Here is a 20239-nt window from a genome sequence, read left to right as displayed (position 1 = left end):
TGGTAATGTACAATGTGTAGAATACTCAGTATAAATATGATTGAGGCAGTCCAGTGAATTACGATGCTATAAGGCAAAATCTATATGGTTGATAGGAATTTGCGTCAGGAAAAGTGCACAATCTTTTTCCTAAGCCCATCACATCAACTTTGAGGTATTATAATGGTAATTTACAATGTGTAGAACACTCAGTATAAATATGATTGAGGCAGTCCAGTAAATTACGAAGTTATATGGCAAAATGTATATGGTTGATAGGAACTCGCATCAGGAAAAGTGCACAATCTTTTTCCTAAGCCCATCACATCAACTTTGATGTATTCTAATGCTAATATACAATGTATAGAATAATCAGTATGAGTATGATTGCGGCGGTCCAGTGAATTACGAAGCTATAAGGCAAAATCTATATGGTTGATAGGAACTCGCATCAGGAAAAGTGCACAATCTTTTTCCTAAGCCCATCACATCAACTTTGAGGTATTCTAATGCTAATATACAATGTATAGAATAATCAGTATGAGTATGATTGCGGCAGTCCAGTGAATTACGAAGTTATATGGCAAAATCTATATGGTTGATAGGAATTTGCGTCAGGAAAAGTGCACAATCTTTTTCCTAAGCCCATCACATCAACTTTGAGGTATTCTAATGCTAATATACAATGTGTAGAATAATCAGTATGAGTATGATTGCGGCAGTCCAATAAATTACGAAGTTATATGGCAAAATGTATATGGTTGATAGGAACTCGCATCAGGAAAAGTGCACAATCTTTTTCCTGAGCCCATCACATCAACTTTGAGGTAATCTAATGGTAATATACAATGTGTAGAATACTCAGGGTAAATATGATTGCGGCAGTCCAGTGAATTACGAAGCTATAAGGCAAAATCTATATGGTTGATAGGAATTTGCGTCAGGAAAAGTTTCGGTTTGTAATAGATGTGGGTTGGAACGCCTGCGGACACCACACACGTGTTTTGCAGGGATGTCGGAAACACAAATCAATGACAATACGATGCGAAATGATGTTTTTATATTTATATAATGTCAATAATACATTGATAAAACGTGTATACAAGTTAAAACTAATTATTTGACGTATTTTAAAAGGCATATTTGAGACCGTACTGTACATTATATGTAGCTAAGGCTTAACATAACGCGAACAATTAAAACTCCGAACATAAAAAGTGCATAATCTTTTTCCCAAGCCCATCACATCAACTTTGAGCTATTCTAATGGTAATACACAATGTTTAGAATAATCAGTATGAGTATGATTGCGGCAGTCCAGTGAATTACGAAGCTATAAGGCAAAATGTATATGGTTGATAGTAACTCGTATCAGGAAAAAGTGCACAATCTTTTTCCTAAGCCCATCACATCAACTTTGAGGTATTCTAATGGTAATGTACAATGTGTAGAATGCTCAGTATAAATATGATTGAGGCAGTCCAGTGAATTACGAAGCTATAAGGCAAAATCTATATGGTTGATAGTAACTCGTATCAGGAAAAAGTGCACAATCTTTTTCCTAAGCCCATCACATCAACTTTGAGGTATTCTAATGGTAATATACAATGTGTAGAATACTCAGTATAAATATGATTGAGGCAGTCCAGTGAATTACGAAGCTATAAGGCAAAATCTATATGGTTGATAAGAATTTGCGTTAGGAAAAGTGCACAATCTTTTTCCTAAGCCCATCACATCAACTTTGAGCTATTCTAATGGTAATATACAATGTGTAGAATAATCTGTATAAGTATGATTGAGGCAGTCCTCTAAATTACCAAGTTATATGGCAAAATGTATATGGTTGATAGGAACTCTTATCAGGAAAAAGTGCACAACCTTTTTCCTAAGTCCATCACATCAACTTTGAGGTATTCTAATGTTAATATACAATGTGTAGAATAATCATTATGAGTGTGATTGAGGCATCCCCCTAAATTACCAAGTTATATGGCAAAATGTATATGGTTGATAGGAACTTGCAACAAATAAGAATGCATTATATTTTTTCTATGCACATCACAACAACTTTGAGCTATTCCAATTGTAAAATACATCGTAGTGTATAATATTTATGAATATGATTGAGGCAATCAAGTCAATTATCTGTGGAGAAATCTGAGGTATAATCTGAGGAGAGGTAACCTTAACGAAAGGGAAACAAAATGAAACTGCTTTTTCAAAAAGATAAAAATTTAAATAAGCTATTTTATTTACTTTATAAACATATCGTGTATGAAAATAATCTATTTACACAACCTTAAACTATAAACGTAAGCAAAACATGTTGGAAAACATAAAGATTAAAAACAACTAACTAGAATAATATCTAATTTGTTCCATTATACTGTAATGTTTTACCGAAACTCTGATCCATGATTCCTCTGGATCAAATAATTTTATTTGTAGTTTTAGATTTTAGTCTAGGTGTCCGAATTTATTGTGCCGATTAGCTTATAGACTTTTCATCCTATTGTAAAACGATTTTTTATGTTTGTTTCAAGACGTTAGTGTCACTGTACGCTTAAGTCGACAATGTATTATTTTATTTTTCTGTGTGAGTTTTATGAGTAGCGCTTTACTGTTCCACTGTATTACAATAGTTGGATAATTTTATTTGCTTAATCAATGTTTTATCACCCCAGCCACAGAAAACCAGCGGAATAAGTGAATTTCTATTTGCTCGATTGGATTTTCATCAAAATATCTCCTTAAATAGTCATGTTTATTCCGAAGTTAAATAATAACCTAAGTTTAATGAGTTATCACGCGAGTTGCTACAACGAAGGGTAATTTTATTTGTTAAATGTTAATAGATTATTACTAAATAAATTTATTTGCCAAATTTCATACAAATGTGTTCATAAACAAGCAAACTGCAACGGTTTAATTATTCTATGTAGGTAATGTATAAATAACATGGAAATTTAAATTTTGCATGTTTTTCATAAATGTTTTTCTTTAACTTTAAGCCTTAGCAACTATTCAACATAATAAATGATTTGTTTTTAAGACATTGAAAATGGGTTGAAAAGAATTTTATATAAAATTTGTATTACTTCAAAATTTAATAGATACGTTATATAAGGTAATAAAGCCGATTCTTTTTTTAAAAAATTCTGTCAAATCAGTGGAGATAGATATCGAAGTTTAAATAGATTTCAACTGTAAACACCATAGCCGGCCTTGGATGGTGCAAACAAAAAATTGATGATAAAATAATTCCCCCTTTTAATTTTTTATAATTAACATAAATATTGTAAAATTTTAATACTTTTTAAATTATTCTGTATTTTATACCCAATGTGTGGGCATTGTACCTAAGGCCGGCTCTGATGAACACACGACTAACACAAAAGGAGACTAAAATATTCAAGAAAAACCAATACCTAATACTAGTACATCTGATGTACAAACAGAACTACATAGAAAGTTACCAAATTACAGTGATAAAGTAAAAAGTTCAAGATTCGTTATTATGAAGATTTTGAGGAAATATTTACGTAAACAAACTGAATAATAATAACAAATGCCCTTATGATTTTGACTGTATAGTTCGGCCGCTTAGAAAACGACTTGCGCGCTAATGCTAAACTAATGCTGGAGGAGGTCGCTTTCTAAGCGGCCGAACTATAGTAGCAAATTTAACACAGCTAGAATGTAGGAGGATTAAATTTTAGGAGGATAGAGAAAAAGCTCTAGTTTTGTTGAAGCCAGCCCGACCGCGCGCCGATCCGTTTTGTGTGTGTGTGGGGGGGGGGGATTTTTAGATACCTGCATTACAATATAACATTTTTAAGGCAACCGTACACGCCAACCAATTAGGACCGTTAGAATGTCATTTTAGAGATTAAGTTACTGAAATAGCAGTGAAGTATTTAAAAGATTTATATAGGTCTACATAAATCACGCAAACAAAATTATTCTCTGTATACACTAACTTGGCGTCTGAACCCTAGTCTACCTGCGGACGGACCGGGGCCGAAACCTTTCTCGCCCACTGTTGAGCAGCTGTTTCCATAATTAGTCACCTAGTAGCACCTCCACTGCAATTATAAACTTTTTTGTGTGTGACGGAATTTTAATTTTTTTTCTGCACAAGCAAAAAGTTCATGAAATTAAAAAAAAAATGATACTAAACTTGACCATATTCGACCATATCGTTAAGTTAAGCTTACGTTTAAATTATCTATCGTTTAAATTAGCTATTTATCTTTATCTGGTTGATGGTTGATAAATTTGTATTTAAATTTAATTTACCAAAATACCTAACAATTTTATTCATATTAAAAATATGTCGAGTGGGTGGGGGGGAGGGGTAAAATATTCATATTATGCATACCGTTGATATTGTTATTTATATCTTTAAACCAACCCCCATGTTTTCCGGGTTATGAGTGATTCACGTCCTAAGACCTCTGACGATTCTGACGTTGGGGTATCGTCAATCGTCATTAGATTATTCGCGTATTGAAATGCTATTGATGAAATATGTCTAATCTGCCGAAAAACTACGGTAGGCCCGTCGTAGGCCTACGCTTTATACAGAAATTTAATTAGCTTAAAAAAATGTACTCAACACATACACATAAATCTGTAATTTTTTATCGACAATTGCCATATCCTTAGAGACATGATGATTGTATGATTATTTTAAGTTTCATTTGGCCCGTACAAAATGACGCAATTTTGACTTTTCATGCCAAATGCTACTTTCGCTCGCATTTACGATTAGTTTTTTTTTTTTTTTACCTTTTAACACATAACATTACGTATACTTAATGAAACGTACGGTTTAAAAGTGTTTCACGTTTACAATAATCTTAAATGTGATTGGTTAGATCTACTCAAAGAAACATATGAATTAGGTTGTAAATTACATCACCTCAACACGTTTTACATGTTTTTACTTCTTAAACTTTATTCCCCTAACAATATTAGGAAATGTAAATATATAAATCACTATTCCTTTTTTGTGTTTGCAGATTCGCGGTGCACGTCTGATTTAATGAAAAATAATTCATACATAACGATATTACAGTTTTATTTCTATCCCTAATAAAGTTTCTATTCCTCAGTAGCTACTGTACATATGCCTGTAGGTTCTACAAACGTAATAAGAATATGGTCAAGTTTGGTATCATTTTACTTATTTATTCATGGACTTTTTGCTCGTACAGATAAACATGTAAAATTCCGCCCCGCGCAAAAAAGTTAATAAGTGCATTGGGGGTGTGACTAGGTGACTTATTATGGAAACAGCTGCTCAAGAAGTGAGCGAGCAAGGGACGGTCCCGGCCCGGTCGCAGGTAGTCAAGGGTCTAGACGCCAAGTTAGTGTATACAGAGAATAATAACTCATATTATGGAATCGGAATATTAGAAACCTACATAAGAGGAAGAATGTATTAATGAACGAATAATATGTACTAAGATGGCCAGTTAATATGGTTTTAAAAAGGATTCATGTTTTTTGTCCTACTACTATCCATAAATCCCACATGAGAAAAATACAAGTCACACCCCCATAAACCATATACTTCAAATGTTTGTCATTACGAGAAACCTTGCGCAAAACTATCCATTATGCCATAAATTGCCCTTTAAGGTCGCAATTCCTTTCTAAAGGGAACACTTATATACCTAATGTTAAAAATACCTCAGCTGTACTTATTTGTTTGTTAATATTTTAATTTATTACCTAATTAAATTTAGGTGTTATTATTTGTTTGTATTACTGTATTATGTTTTGCTAATTTCTGTTTAACTTAACCAACCAATATTTTTATTAATACTTATGAAGTCAAACGGGGTTAAGCCCGTGTGTAACAGCTAGTTGTGTTAATATAGATTGTGTGGTTCATAATCATATACTCAAATCATAAAAAAGTAGAAGTACCTATTTGAAAATATTTGCATGAAAACAAATCAAATAACTATAACATAATGATAGGGTCTTCTACGTACGCACTGTGGCGTCAGAGGATGCGATAGCAGAAAGATTTCGCTTTTTAGTAAAAGCACAGAAAACATTCTACGCAAAAGTTTCCCAATCTCATCCATGTTTATTATAGGTAGCTACGGTTTTTGCCACTCGAGTGTTCTACCGTTGACTTTAAATCCTTAACGGTTCTACCATAAGCTTCACCGCTATTAGGTACTAGGCTTCACCGCAACATGTATATCCCTATTCGCATGCCCTCTCCTTAATGTTTAATCCTCCTAGGCTAGACTCTTAAGAAACCTCGACATTTTGATCACTTCAGATAAGAATCTTCATCACCCCCAGAGAAACGCTACAAACATGTTTTGGTAATATTCCCATGCTTCCCACGTCATTTAAAAATGTGCAATTTGAACTAAATTGCTATATACTGTATATATAAAAATAAAGGGCGATGTAGAGCGCTGATAATTGGATACAATTTATATAATAGCAACTGCCGGTTTTGTTTAGTAGATTTGTACATTTTGTGTATTTTATTTATATTTGTTTCTATCACATACTAGAAGAGATTGTAATTAAAAACGTAGTACAGTTATTTTATTACGTATTGCTAAAATGCCGTAATGCCGTATTGCTGTACCGTAAAATACTGTACTCTTCACCTTCAGCACCCCCTCGTCCTGAAACCACCCCCTCCCCTCCACCGATAACTGATCACACAAACCAAAGGTGATGATGACTCTCCTACTAGTTGGTATTATAGTACCTTTTACAATAAGGTTTCTATACACCTAGAAACTATCTTGTAAGATTTATTAATTGGTAAGATTGTCGCTAGATGTACAGAAAAAACTTACTGTACATGCTTGTTGGTACTAGTGTATTGTCTTAAAACCCATATTTAGTATTATTTTTAGTAATACTTCTTATGCTACAAAGTGTCAATTTATTACAGTAAAACAAATATAATCAACAACAATATTTTAAGAGTCCTTGGAGGCTAGCGGCCATCTTGGATAGTTTTAAACAGCTGCTGTAGAGTTAATGATCCAAAAATAGTTTTTCAAACACCAAAGTTATCATTTAAATATCCTCAATACTATGACATTAAAAATTGTCTTGTTTGTTTTGAATTGATTTTCAAGGGAGATCATGGAAGCAAACGGCCATATTAGATTTTCCCGCAATAAGAGCAATGTTAAATGCGTTATTTTTAAATAGCCACTGAAGAGTTATTTACCACCTCAAAATATGTTTTCAAATACCAAAGTGATTGTAATTTAAATATACAGCACCCTGTTAAATGGAAAATTTCCTAAATTGTTTTATGAATCAGAACGTCTAGGCTCCAAGGACTACTAGGCCAATGAAATGTAATGCCTGCAGTACACTATCGCCGAATGTAGGCGAACTAAGACGAACGCGATAGTGTACACGGTGTGCTCGTGTACATTTGGGGTAGTTCGCATCGCCAACATTCGTGTTCGGGTGCACTCGCTTTTTTGGCGGTTTCCCGTCGCGAATCAAAGGAGACGAACTAGGACGAATGCCGAGCGCAGACGGGCACGAACATAGCCAGTACACACTCGCTGTCATTCGTAGTCACGGACGCTCTCTTTATACAGTATTTACTGCAGCGGTTGTGTAGTTAGAGTTACTTTTAGTTCTTATTAATTGATTATTTACTACTAGATCTTATATGGATAAATTGTACAAAGTATGGAGTGTTCTAATGAGGAAACACTGTTATTTTTGGAACTATACCATAGTGAGCCTGTTCTGTGGCCGTGGGATAATTTTATTGCATATATACATATATAAAGTATCGCTTAAGAAAACAAACATTTTAATAAAAAAAAATTAAGCATCAATTTTACATTACTAAGCCACAGAGAAGTAAGAAACATAGGATACATTCAAGTGGTGTCTAACTCTAACAACGGAACGGATATCATAGAATTTCCTCTATAATTTTCTAGATTAGTCTTCGACGTTAGTTGTTTGGGGTTTGGTGCGAATATTTTGCCACGAATACGCAATATTGGGCTTAACACAGTTCGGCCGAAGTTAGCCGATAGTGTACTTGGTTAGTTCGGGATGGTTTGGGCTTCACATTCGTCAACATTCGCGGTCGCAATCTGACGCGAACATTCGGCGAAACATTCGAGCGAATGTTCGGCGATAGTGTACTGGTAGCTTAAAAGTGGAGCGTTTCGACTGTCTTATCTTCCGAGTGTAGCCGCGATGTCAAACTGTAAGTTGACTCGTCCCTATCATTGTTTGAAGCACGTCCAAGTATGCCGGTGTCAGAATTGGTGCTGTTGTCCGTTCAACGGTGAACCTCCGCCGCAACAGTGAAGCACACAACACACAGTCTTGACGGGACAGGCAGGACGACACATCTCCAATGTCCCCACAGATCAGCAGTAATCGCATATGTAACAATAATGACAAGTATTAAATACCCCCGCCGCAGCAAACCTGCCGACTAAGCGAATTTCCATTTGTCTGAATTGATTTTCAGTTAAATGTATTTTAATAACATTAGGTTTAACGAGTACCTAGGTTTGCTGCTACAAGGAAACTAATAAAGTGTGTTTTTGAGTAAAATATTGATAGCTTAGTACAAAATAAATAAATTTGCCAAGATTGATCAAAATATATCCATAAACAAGCAAACTACAACATTTGACAATATTCTCCATAAGAATAACATGGGAATTTTAAATTTAAAATTTTTTTAATTTTCTCCGTTACTAATAATCGAACAAAAATACTTTTGCATACTAAATTATTTGTTTTTTTAAGCTCTTTAAAAAGGTCTAAAGAGAAATCGGGAAATTTTGTGTTTTAAGGGTCAAAAGTGAGAAAAACCAATTTTTACCCCATAAAACCCCCCGTAAAGCCCCGTTCCCATGGTGCGATCGTGCTGGTTTGCGAACTCATTCAAGTTTATCCCGCTTTACACCTTTAAATCAAATTTCATCAAAATCGGACAAAAATTACTCAAGTTATCGCGTTCACGGACGTATATATATATATATATATCTTCTAATATATAAAATTCTCGTGTCACAGTGTTTGTCTGCAAACTCCTCCGGAACGACTTCACCGATCGTTATGAAATTTGGTGTGTAAATTCTGTAGGTATGCGAATCGGACGTAAACTATTTCCCGTTTCGAAATTCTTAAAAGGGCTCCGCCCCAGTGGCTCTGGAGTTTCCCATGTTAACCTTATGAGAAATGGAATTAATGAATCTTAACAGCTGTTTCAATTAAACAAGTTGGTTCTGTTCTATGATGTTCAATAACATTAAAGTTACAGGATTACCAACAGGGTGCAGCACTATTATTTCTTTTACATTTATGACAACAGCTAATTTGCAACCAAAAGGTGAGTGAGCGTAGCGAACGAACTTCAACCTGGAGGCGAGTTAGCGTAGCGAACGAGCTAACCTGAAGGCAAGTGAGCGCAGCGAACGAGCTCCAACCTAAAGGTGAGTGAGCGTAGCGAACGAGCTCCAACCCAAAGGTGAGTGAGCGTAGCGAACGAACTTCAACCAGGACGTGATTGAGCGATGCGAACGAGATCATCTTGAAAATTAAACGTAACGGTACTTTCTTTCCATCGGTCTGTCTTAGGGGAAACCTATAACTTAGGCGATACGAAGTTCGCCGGGTCAGCTAGTATATATATATATAAGTCTATATATATATATACATATATAAAAATTTGAACGAATGGTGTTTTTGGCCTCTGGGGACATCAAAATGAAAAAGTAAATCGGTCCCGGGTCTAGGTCTTACCGTGCCACCTACGGTAATAGCTACTTCCCTATAGGGAAATTCGCTAAAACAAATTATGTTATTGGTAAAATGTTATAAATGTTTTTCCTGCAAATGAAAATGTATTAATATCAAGTGCATTTCACTATTCTTCAGCTAGATTGCGGCTGCCGGCCGTTACCCTCATGGCAAGTGCTACTGTACTAAAAAGTTAATTGATATCATTAATAAGCTCAACAATATCCCTAGGCATTTTTTAACATTCCAGTAATCAATACAGTAACAAAAAATGTAGTTATTGAAGCACAAGTTCAGACAAAATACATACTGTAATAAGTTAGCCCTTAATTTTATTTTATGTGTCCATGTTCTGACGTTTAGTTTACTTTTTATTTTTAAAGCCGTAAGATGTTTTATTTCATAACAAGAGTAGAAAGTTATTAATTAAATATTTAAGATCACGTCTGAAGTGGAAGATTAATCGAGCACTTTAAATGGCAACATGAATAGATTAGCGATCACATAATTAAAACTTTAATTCTGTGGTCGCTGGTATGGACCCACTTTCATTGTGTTTTTAACATGTCAAACTCATCAAATGTTTCAGGCCATAACTTCAATTTAAAGTTATTATTTACTTTAGCAGTAGTAAACAATGTAATTATGAATTTTTGCAGGTAATAACTATGTAACGAAAACAGGTAATTTAACAGTATTGTAATGAAAATATTTTATTCTTATAGGAATACGTATAATAAATCTATAAAAAATCCAAATGTACTCGTTGGTATGGATTTATAATTGGTTCGGTTACAAATACTTGGTAATGAAATATTGCACTCATGAATAAAGCACATAGGCCTATACAACAACGCAGATCTCAATCGTCAAAGTAAGTTAATAGATTACCTAGTCTAGCAAACATCATACCGTACTATATAAGATTTAAATGTGGAAGTTTGTGTGTTTTTTTTTTTTAAGTTCAATCACGCAAGGACTGGTCAGATTGGGCTGAAATTTGGCATGATAATTGATCACATTCTATGGGGTAAAAATTGGTTTTTCTCATTTTTGACACTCGATATATAACTATTTCCCAATTTCTCCCTAACCCTTTTTGGATTATTAAACAAATAATTTCGTATTTTGAAGTGTAGATTTCCCATGTTAATCTTATTGAGAATAAGGAAACTGTTGTAGAGACTTGTTGTGAGACGACAATAGATAAAATCGGCTAAGAAATGGTGGAGGAGTTCAACCGACAACATTTCATGTAGCGTATTAATTATATAGATACTCCAATTTGACAGGTATTTTAGTAGGTATTAAGGGGACTTGTAAATTGAATAATTTACACTTTGGAGTCAAAAGTTAGCTTTCACTTTGGATGTTGCGGGTTATGTCTAATTGCACTTGGTTAATCTTTTTCATGTTTTGTTGAGGCGTGTGCTCCCGCTATCTCCGCGTCCCGCCACCTCCGAACCCAAATCTGTTCCTTATCCTCTGAATTCTTGAGTGACCCTTGTAATCCCCTGTCACCCTACTGTATTTCATTTTATTTTTAAATGCTGAATTTGTGTCACAAACGCTGAATGTTTACAGCTGTTACGTTAAGCAAATGGAGTTATAGCAAAAGCTTTAGTCTAGAAGGTTAGCGTCGGCTGCTAGACTTTTTTAAAATTAAAACGTAATTTCTAGAAAACTGAAACCCTAAACTAAAATTATGCCTTCGACATATCCTAGTTCTCAAAATTATCTTTCTTTCGACACAAAAATCGTGTGGTTGATTCAGTATCGTGAAATAAAAAAACCCTGTTACGTTTTAATATATACAAGCTATTGGCCCGTCATTCGTACGGGAATCGAGTAGTCAGTTAAAATTGTGTTTAATTCAGAACAGTTCGTTATGCATTTTAAATTCGATAATTTGAAACCCCTGAAACAGTTCTCGGGAGCAGAGCATTCGATTTGTATATACATCAATGGTCTTACTTATCTCTGTGGTCTACTCATATCAACTAATCTTACTTGTTTCCTATAACCAATGACAAAATCATAGACTAAATCAAATAACCTCATAGTTCTATAGAATATTTTACCATACAAATATTTTTCAAACAAAGAAATTATACTAACTGGATATTTTACTATCAATTCTTAAACAAAATAGTCAATATTGATTTTGAATTGAGTTTTGAAGATAAAAATTAGTACAGTTATTTTTAATGCGTATTTCAAAAAAATTCTTTCAAAATCCCTAACATGGGTACCCTTAAAACGGTCCCAGGGCTAAGCTAAGTTATCATGACATTATATAAATATAAAAACATCATTTCGCACCGTATTGTCATTGATTTGTGTTTCCGACATCCCTGCAAAACACGTTTGTGGCGTCCGCAGGCGTGCCAACCCACATCTATTACAAACCGAAACTTTTCCTGACGCAAATTCCTATAAACCATATAGATTTTGCCTTATAGCTTTGTAATTCACTGGGCTGCAGCAATCATATTTACCCTGAGTATTCTACACATTGTATATTACCATTAGAATACCTCAAAGTTGATGTGATGGGCTCAGGAAAAAGATTGTGCACTTTTCCTGATGCGAGTTCCTATCAACCATATACATTTTGCCATATAACTTCGTAATTTATTGGACTGCCGCAATCATACTCATACTGATTATTCTATACATTGTATATTAGCATTAGAATACCTCAAAGTTGATGTGATGGGCTTAGGAAAAAGATTGTGCACTTTTCCTGATGCGAGTTCCTATCAACCATATACATTTTGCCATATAACTTCGTAATTCACTGGACTGCCGCAATCATACTCATACTGATTATTCTAAACATTGTATATTACCATTAGAATACATCAAAGTTGATGTGATGGGCTTAGGAAAAAGATTGTGCACTTTTCCTGACGCAAATTCCTATCAACCATATAGATTTTGCCTTATAGCTTCGTAATTCACTGGACTGCCGCAATCATATTTACCCTGAGAATTCTACACGTTGTATATTACCATTAGAATACCTCAAAGTTGATGTGATGGGCTCAGGAAAAAGATTGTGCACTTTTCCTGATGCGAGTTCCTATCAACCATGTACATTTTGCCATATAACTTCGTAATTTATAGGACTGCCGCAATCATACTCATACTGATTATTCTAAACATTGTATATTACCATTAGAATACCTCAAAATTGTTGTGATGGGCTTAGGAAAAAAATTGTGCACTTTTCCTGACGCAAATTCCTAACAACCATATAGATTTTGCCTTACAGCTTCGTAATTCACTGGACTGCCTCAATCATATTTATACTGATTATTCTAAACATTGTATATTACCATTAGAATACCTCAAAATTGATGTGATGTTCTTAGGAAAAAGATTGTGCACTTTTCCTGACGCAAATTCCTATCAACCATATAGATTTTGCCTTATAGCTTCGTAATTCACTGGACTGCCGCAATCATATTTACCCTGAGAATTCTACACATTGTATATTACCATTAGAATACCTCAAAGTTGATGTGATGGGCTCAGGAAAAAGATTGTGCACTTTTCCTGATGCGAGTTCCTATCAACCATATACATTATGCCATATAACTTCGTAATTTATTGGACTGCCGCAATCATACTCATACTGATTATTCTAAACATTGTATATTACCATTAGAATACCTCAAAGTTGACGTGATGGGCTTAGGAAAAAGATTGTGCACTTTTCCTGACGCAAATTCCTATCAACCATATAGATTTTGCCTTATAGCTTCGTAATTCACTGGACTGCCGCAATCATACTCATACTGATTATTCTATACATTGTATATTAGCATTAGAATACATCAAAGTTGATGTGATGGGCTTAGGAAAAAGATTGTGCACTTTTCCTGATGCGAGTTCCTATCAACCATATACATTTTGCCATATAACTTCGTAATTTACTGGACTGCCGCAATCATACTCATACTGATTATTCTATACATTGTATATTAGCATTAGAATACCTCAAAGTTGATGTGATGGGCTTAGGAAAAAGATTGTGCACTTTTCCTGATGCGAGTTCCTATCAACCATATAGATTTTGCCTTATAGCTTCGTAATTCACTGGACTGCCGCAATCATACTCATACTGATGATTCTAAACATTGTATATAACCATTAGAATACATCAAAGTTGATGTGATGGGCTTAGGAAAAAGATTGTGCACTTTTCCTGATGCGAGTTCCTATCAACCATATACATTTTGCCATATAACTTCGTAATTCACTGGACTGCCGCAATCATACTCATACTGATTATTCTAAACATTGTATATTACCATTAGAATACCTCAAAGGTGATGTGAGGGCTTAGGAAAAAGATTGTGCACTTTTCCTGACGCAAATTCTTATCAACCATATAGATTTTGCCTTATAGCTTCGTAATTCACTGGACTGCCTCAATCATATTTATACTGAGTATTCTACATATTGTATATTACCGCTAGAATACATCAAAGTTGATGTGATGGGCTTAGGAAAATGATTGTGCACTTTTCCTGATCCGAGTTACTATCAACCATATACATTTTGCCATATAGCTTCGTAATTCACTGGACTGCCTCAATCATATGTATACTGAGTATTCTACACATTGTATATTACCATTAGAATACATCAAAGTTGATGTGATGGACTAAGGAAAAAGATTGTGCACTTTTTCCTGATGCGAGTTCCTATCAACCATATAGATTTTGCCTTATAGCTTCGTAATTCACTGGACTGCCGCAATCATACTCATACTGATTATTCTATACATTGTATATTAGCATTAGAATACCTCAAAGTTGATGTGATGGGCTTAGGAAAAAGATTGTGCACTTTTCCTGATGCGAGTTCCTATCAACCATATACATTTTGCCATATAACTTCGTAATTCACTGGACTGCCGCAATCATACTCATACTGATGATTCTAAACATTGTATATAACCATTAGAATACATCAAAGTTGATGTGATGGGCTTAGGAAAAAGATTGTGCACTTTTCCTGATGCGAGTTCCTATCAACCATATACATTTTGCCATATAACTTCGTAATTCACTGGACTGCCGCAATCATACTCATACTGATTATTCTAAACATTGTATATTACCATTAGAATACCTCAAAGGTGATGTGAGGGCTTAGGAAAAAGATTGTGCACTTTTCCTGACGCAAATTCTTATCAACCATATAGATTTTGCCTTATAGCTTCGTAATTCACTGGACTGCCTCAATCATATTTATACTGAGTATTCTACATATTGTATATTACCGCTAGAATACATCAAAGTTGATGTGATGGGCTTAGGAAAATGATTGTGCACTTTTCCTGATCCGAGTTACTATCAACCATATACATTTTGCCATATAGCTTCGTAATTCACTGGACTGCCTCAATCATATGTATACTGAGTATTCTACACATTGTATATTACCATTAGAATACATCAAAGTTGATGTGATGGACTAAGGAAAAAGATTGTGCACTTTTTCCTGATGCGAGTTCCTATCAACCTTATAGATTTTGCCATATAACTTCGTAATTCACTGGACTGCCTCAATCATATGTATACTGAGTATTCTACACATTGTATATTACCATTAGAATACATCAAAGTTGATGTGATGGACTAAGGAAAATGATTGTGCACTTTTTCCTGATGCGAGTTCCTATCAACCATATAGATTTTGCCTTATAGCTTCGTAATTCACTGGACTGCCGCAATCATACTCATACTGATTATTCTAAACATTGTATATTACCATTAGAATACCTCAAAGTTGATGTGATGGGCTTAGGAAAAAGATTGTGCACTTTTCCTGACGCAAATTCTTATCAACCATATAGATTTTGCCTTATAGCTTCGTAATTCACTGGACTGCCTCAATCATATTTATACTGAGTATTCTACACATTGTATATTACCATTAGAATACATCAAAGTTGATGTGATGGACTAAGGAAAAAGATTGTGCACTTTTTCCTGATGCGAGTTCCTATCAACCATATAGATTTTGCCTTATAGCTTCGTAATTCACTGGACTGCCTCAATCATATTTATACTGAGTATTCTACACATTGTACATTACCATTAGAATAACTCAAAGTTGATGTGATGGGCTTAGGAAAAAGATTGTGCACTTTTTCCTGATACGAGTTACTATCAACCATATAGATTTTGCCTTATGGCTTCGTAATTCACTGGACTGCCTCAATCATATTTATACTGAGTATTCTACACATTGTGTATTACCATTAGAATAGCTCAAAGTTGATGTGATGGGCTTGGGAAAAAGATTATGCACTTTTTATGTTCGGAGTTTTAATTGTTCGCGTTATGTTAAGCCTTAGCTACGTATAATGTACAGTATGGTCTCAAATATGCCTTTTAAAATACGTCAAATAATTAGTTTTAACTTGTATACACGTTTTATCAATGTATTATTGACATTATATAAATATAAAAACATCATTTCGCATCGTATTGTCATTGATTTGTGTTTCCGACATCCCTGCAAAACACGTTTGTGGCGTCCGCAGGCGTACCAACCCACATCTATTACAAACCGAAAAAGCGCCGATGAAAAGAGCCGCTAACTTCACGACGGTTGCCGCTTGCCGCGCTCCTCTGTGTCTGGCCCCTGGCTGTCTGCTATTCCAGCTGGAGCTGACCTTCAGTTTGAAGTCGTGTGTTTTCTTTTTGAGGTTAAGAATAATATAGACAAGAGTTATCTATAAGAAATACATGAGTATCGTTAGCCGGAGTTTGTTTAGTCTTCTTAGTAAGATGTAAGATCCCGTGAAGGGGCCGAAGTATAAGGCAAGGCTATGTAATTTGTTAAGGTTAAAATTAGGCTACGGTTTAGTTTAGAATTTCTTCCTATAAAAATATGGGGTTTTCAAATCAGTCCCTCTATTATTCATTGTCTACACCTGGGCCTAAACATTTTAGCTTGGATTAGGCAGGCCTAAGTCTTACGTCTTAACTTTAAATCTTTCGGATAATCGAATTGTCATTCCCTTTCCCTGAGTGTGTTTGTTAATAGGACTAAGTTAGTGCTCATGAGTGTTAAAACCTTGGTAAGTTCTGGTAGGGGCTGTTAATTTTGTGCAGGCTTAACTTAGGCCTAGTTAGAGTGTAAATTACTAAGTTACCGGTTGTGTATTACAGTGTGCTGTTGTTCAATGTAGGTTCTGAGCTAGCCTATGTGTGGATTCTTCACAATTTGTAGTTGATGTTGGTGTCGTCAGCGAACATTATGCAAGTTTCTTCTGGTGTTAGAATAGGCCTAATTTGGGAAGCCATTGATATATATCAAGAAGTAGAGGGGTCCGAGTAGGCTACAGATCCTTGAGGGATTTCTCGTTTAGTTAGTTGAGTGGGTGATCTAGTTTTGGTTTGTAATTTTATTAACTTAATCTGATAAATTATTTCGACCTGTTGCCTATCTTTGAAATAGTCTTTAATCCAATTTAGGTGTTTTCCTTTAGGCCTATATTAATTTGGTATAGTTTGCCAAACAGTATATCTCTATTTAAGCTGTCGATGGCTTTCTGGAGGTCTAAGAAGAGTCCTCATGCTGGTTGTTTATTTTCCCACAGGGTGGTAATCGCTTCGTGGAGTTCATATAAGTTAGTGCAGAGTTGATAGATTTGTTTTTTCTGAATCCGTGTTCATGAGGGAATGAGTTAGTATTTTTAGGTTGGTTAGGTGCTCCATGATTTGTGTATAGATTATTTTTTCAATGTATTTAGAAATGTTAAAAATGTTGGTTAAATTTAATAGAATTTAATTTATGTAATTCATGAGTTAATATTTACAATATATTCAAATCATTTTACAATTCTTGCATTTTATATCCGTATTTAACGATAGGCCTACTAGGCACTCATTGAACAAATCCAGCTGTCAAGTCTTTTATTCTTTACTAATTAATAGTGGTTTATACAGGGTGCGGCAAAAGTACAGGTGCGATAGGTCATCCGAGAGCGAGGTTGTCGCATCACAGTATTAAGAACCTCTTTGACAAATGTTAAAAACAATTTGTTACACCACAGTCTTGCACACATTTGGCAAATAAAAAAAAAACAATTTACTGAGTGTCAAGACAAATTGATGACAATTGTGTAAAAGATAGGTAGGTATTGAAGCAAAAATGCAGAGGGCAGCTCAAAAGCAATTTTATGTATTAAATGTCTTATTTTACTGTAATTGTTTTTGAATTTAACTTAGTTCATCAATGTAATTAGAGGAACTATACAAAATACCTTCATTTATTTATTTTTCAATTCAACAATTAGGCTATCGAGATAAGAAATTGAAGTCGACTAAGATTTAAACGCAGTGCAAATGAAAGTCATCTTTTTCAATTAGGCCTACACTTTATTTGTATCATCAATGTTTACAAAAAAAAATAAGAAAGTTGCTTTTGGGCTGTAATGCAGGGTTCTGCTGTACTAGAAACCTGTGCATCAGATCACGGTCCCCACCCCGAAAAATGTAAGTCTTTTTATTTCTTGTGAAGGCCAGCAGATGTTTGCAAATATTTTACATAATATCATTTATTTTTATATACTGATGTGAGACATCCCATCGATCTATATGGTCGCCAATTTGAACACAGTTGAATGAGCCATTTATAAAGTTCTATAGTGTCAAATAAGTTAGTATATTTCATCACTAGGGCCTAAAGTGACTCTTTTTGACCCGACCGAGGGTTGAAAAGACACTTTTATGGAACTATATTTTTGACACCACTTATTTCAACATTATACGAACAAACTATGTTACAAAACTAAAATAGTTTTAATTTAAAGATAGCTTTTCAAAACTACCCCTAACTGTTTTGCAATTTCACTTGTTTTAAGAAACAAGCAGCTGTTTAGGCCTAGTGATTAAGTAATTCAATAGTTTTTTTGTTCTATTACGATTGTGTTAGTGTACACTATACTATCGCTAAGTCAAACTATTTGAACCATAAAGCTGGGTTTTCCTGGGTTTTAAAGAATGAAAGTCAACCTTTCCTACTCAGTCTACATCGAGACTGTGTTTCTTTAAATTAAGTTAAACTTACAACTAACTTATCCAGTCCCTGTTGTAAAGAGAAAGTTAGGCCTATAGTTTTTAAAGTGATTAAGTTGCTCCTAATACAACTAACGTCTCACAGACACAACTACCTTAAAACCCTGTGTTGCATACCCTGTTTGTTGAAAAAATTACCTTGTATAAATTAAAAATTAAATTCATCACTAACTTAAGTTGTGTACTGTGTTCTTTGTGTCTACCACAGTTGTTCAAAAATGTTGCGGCCTACCCAACCCAACCCATTCCATCCATCCACAATCAAATTTCAAGCTAAAGCTTGCGTTTATATAGGACAGACTAAGTTAACTTGGTTAGTAATTACTGCGGAATGAGTAACAATAGTTACTAACTTGGTGTCTCGCATAATTTATTAATAATAGGGCCTATATTATAAATATTAATAATTAATAAATATTTAAACTAGCCTATAGACAAATAATTGTTTTTTTAATACCAAGTTAGCAATCCTTGGCCTAACTAAATTGGTTTTCTAGAAATACTTACTTGAATACTTGTACCTATTCTTAATCCTTGACTGACAATGTCAGATAGATTGCGTCATGTCTTTAAAAATTAATTATTTTTACAATGAAAATAAATGATTGATCAATCTTATGATTTGCCAAAAACGCAATTAGGCTTCACCACGTTTGACTTCAAAAGTATTAATTAAACGTAAACAGGTACAGTTTCTTAACTAGGCTATGCTAATATCAATTGAAACTATCGATTCGATTAGCAAACCTTAATGCGGTTTTTTCACAATCAGCAAGTTTGGTTTCTTAGGTTAGGTTATGATAGTTTTATTTTATAATAGATAGGCCTATATTTAAAAATATCGATTATTAATCAATATTTACAATTCGATAGTTTCAATCGATATTAGCATAGCTCAGTTAAGAAACTGTACCCAATAAAACTATTGATTGATTGGCTAAGTCAAGGCCCCACTAGAAAAAACCTTGGCTAAGTGTTAAAACCTAAATATAATATTTATTATATTATACATCATTTATGAAATAATGTATAGTTTTTAGGAAGGTTTCTCGTAATAACGAATATTTTAAGTAGGCCTAATGGTTTATGGGGTTGTGACGTAGTTTTCTCAAAAGTTCATGGGTACTTGGGATTTATACAATAATTTATAGAGATTCCTAAACTCAACATATACAATAACAAGAACATAACCTCAATTATTAACTACATGACACATGAGTTGCATGCAGTGCGGCCGAGCGGCAGACTATAGAACTAGAACTAGTCAGACAACAGGTCCAACTCCTATGGTGTCTAAATGGGAGGCCTTCTTTTAGGCAACCTTTCACCTAGGTACCATTTCACTTAAATCACATATCAAG

The sequence above is a fragment of the Macrosteles quadrilineatus genome, unplaced genomic scaffold (genome assembly GCF_028750875.1).
Source record: "Macrosteles quadrilineatus isolate MER2022 unplaced genomic scaffold, UCM_ALF_1.0 Scaffold_5__1_contigs__length_97177068, whole genome shotgun sequence".
In the NCBI taxonomy this organism is placed as follows: domain Eukaryota; kingdom Metazoa; phylum Arthropoda; class Insecta; order Hemiptera; family Cicadellidae; genus Macrosteles; species Macrosteles quadrilineatus.
Note: the sequence above shows the minus strand (reverse complement) of the source record.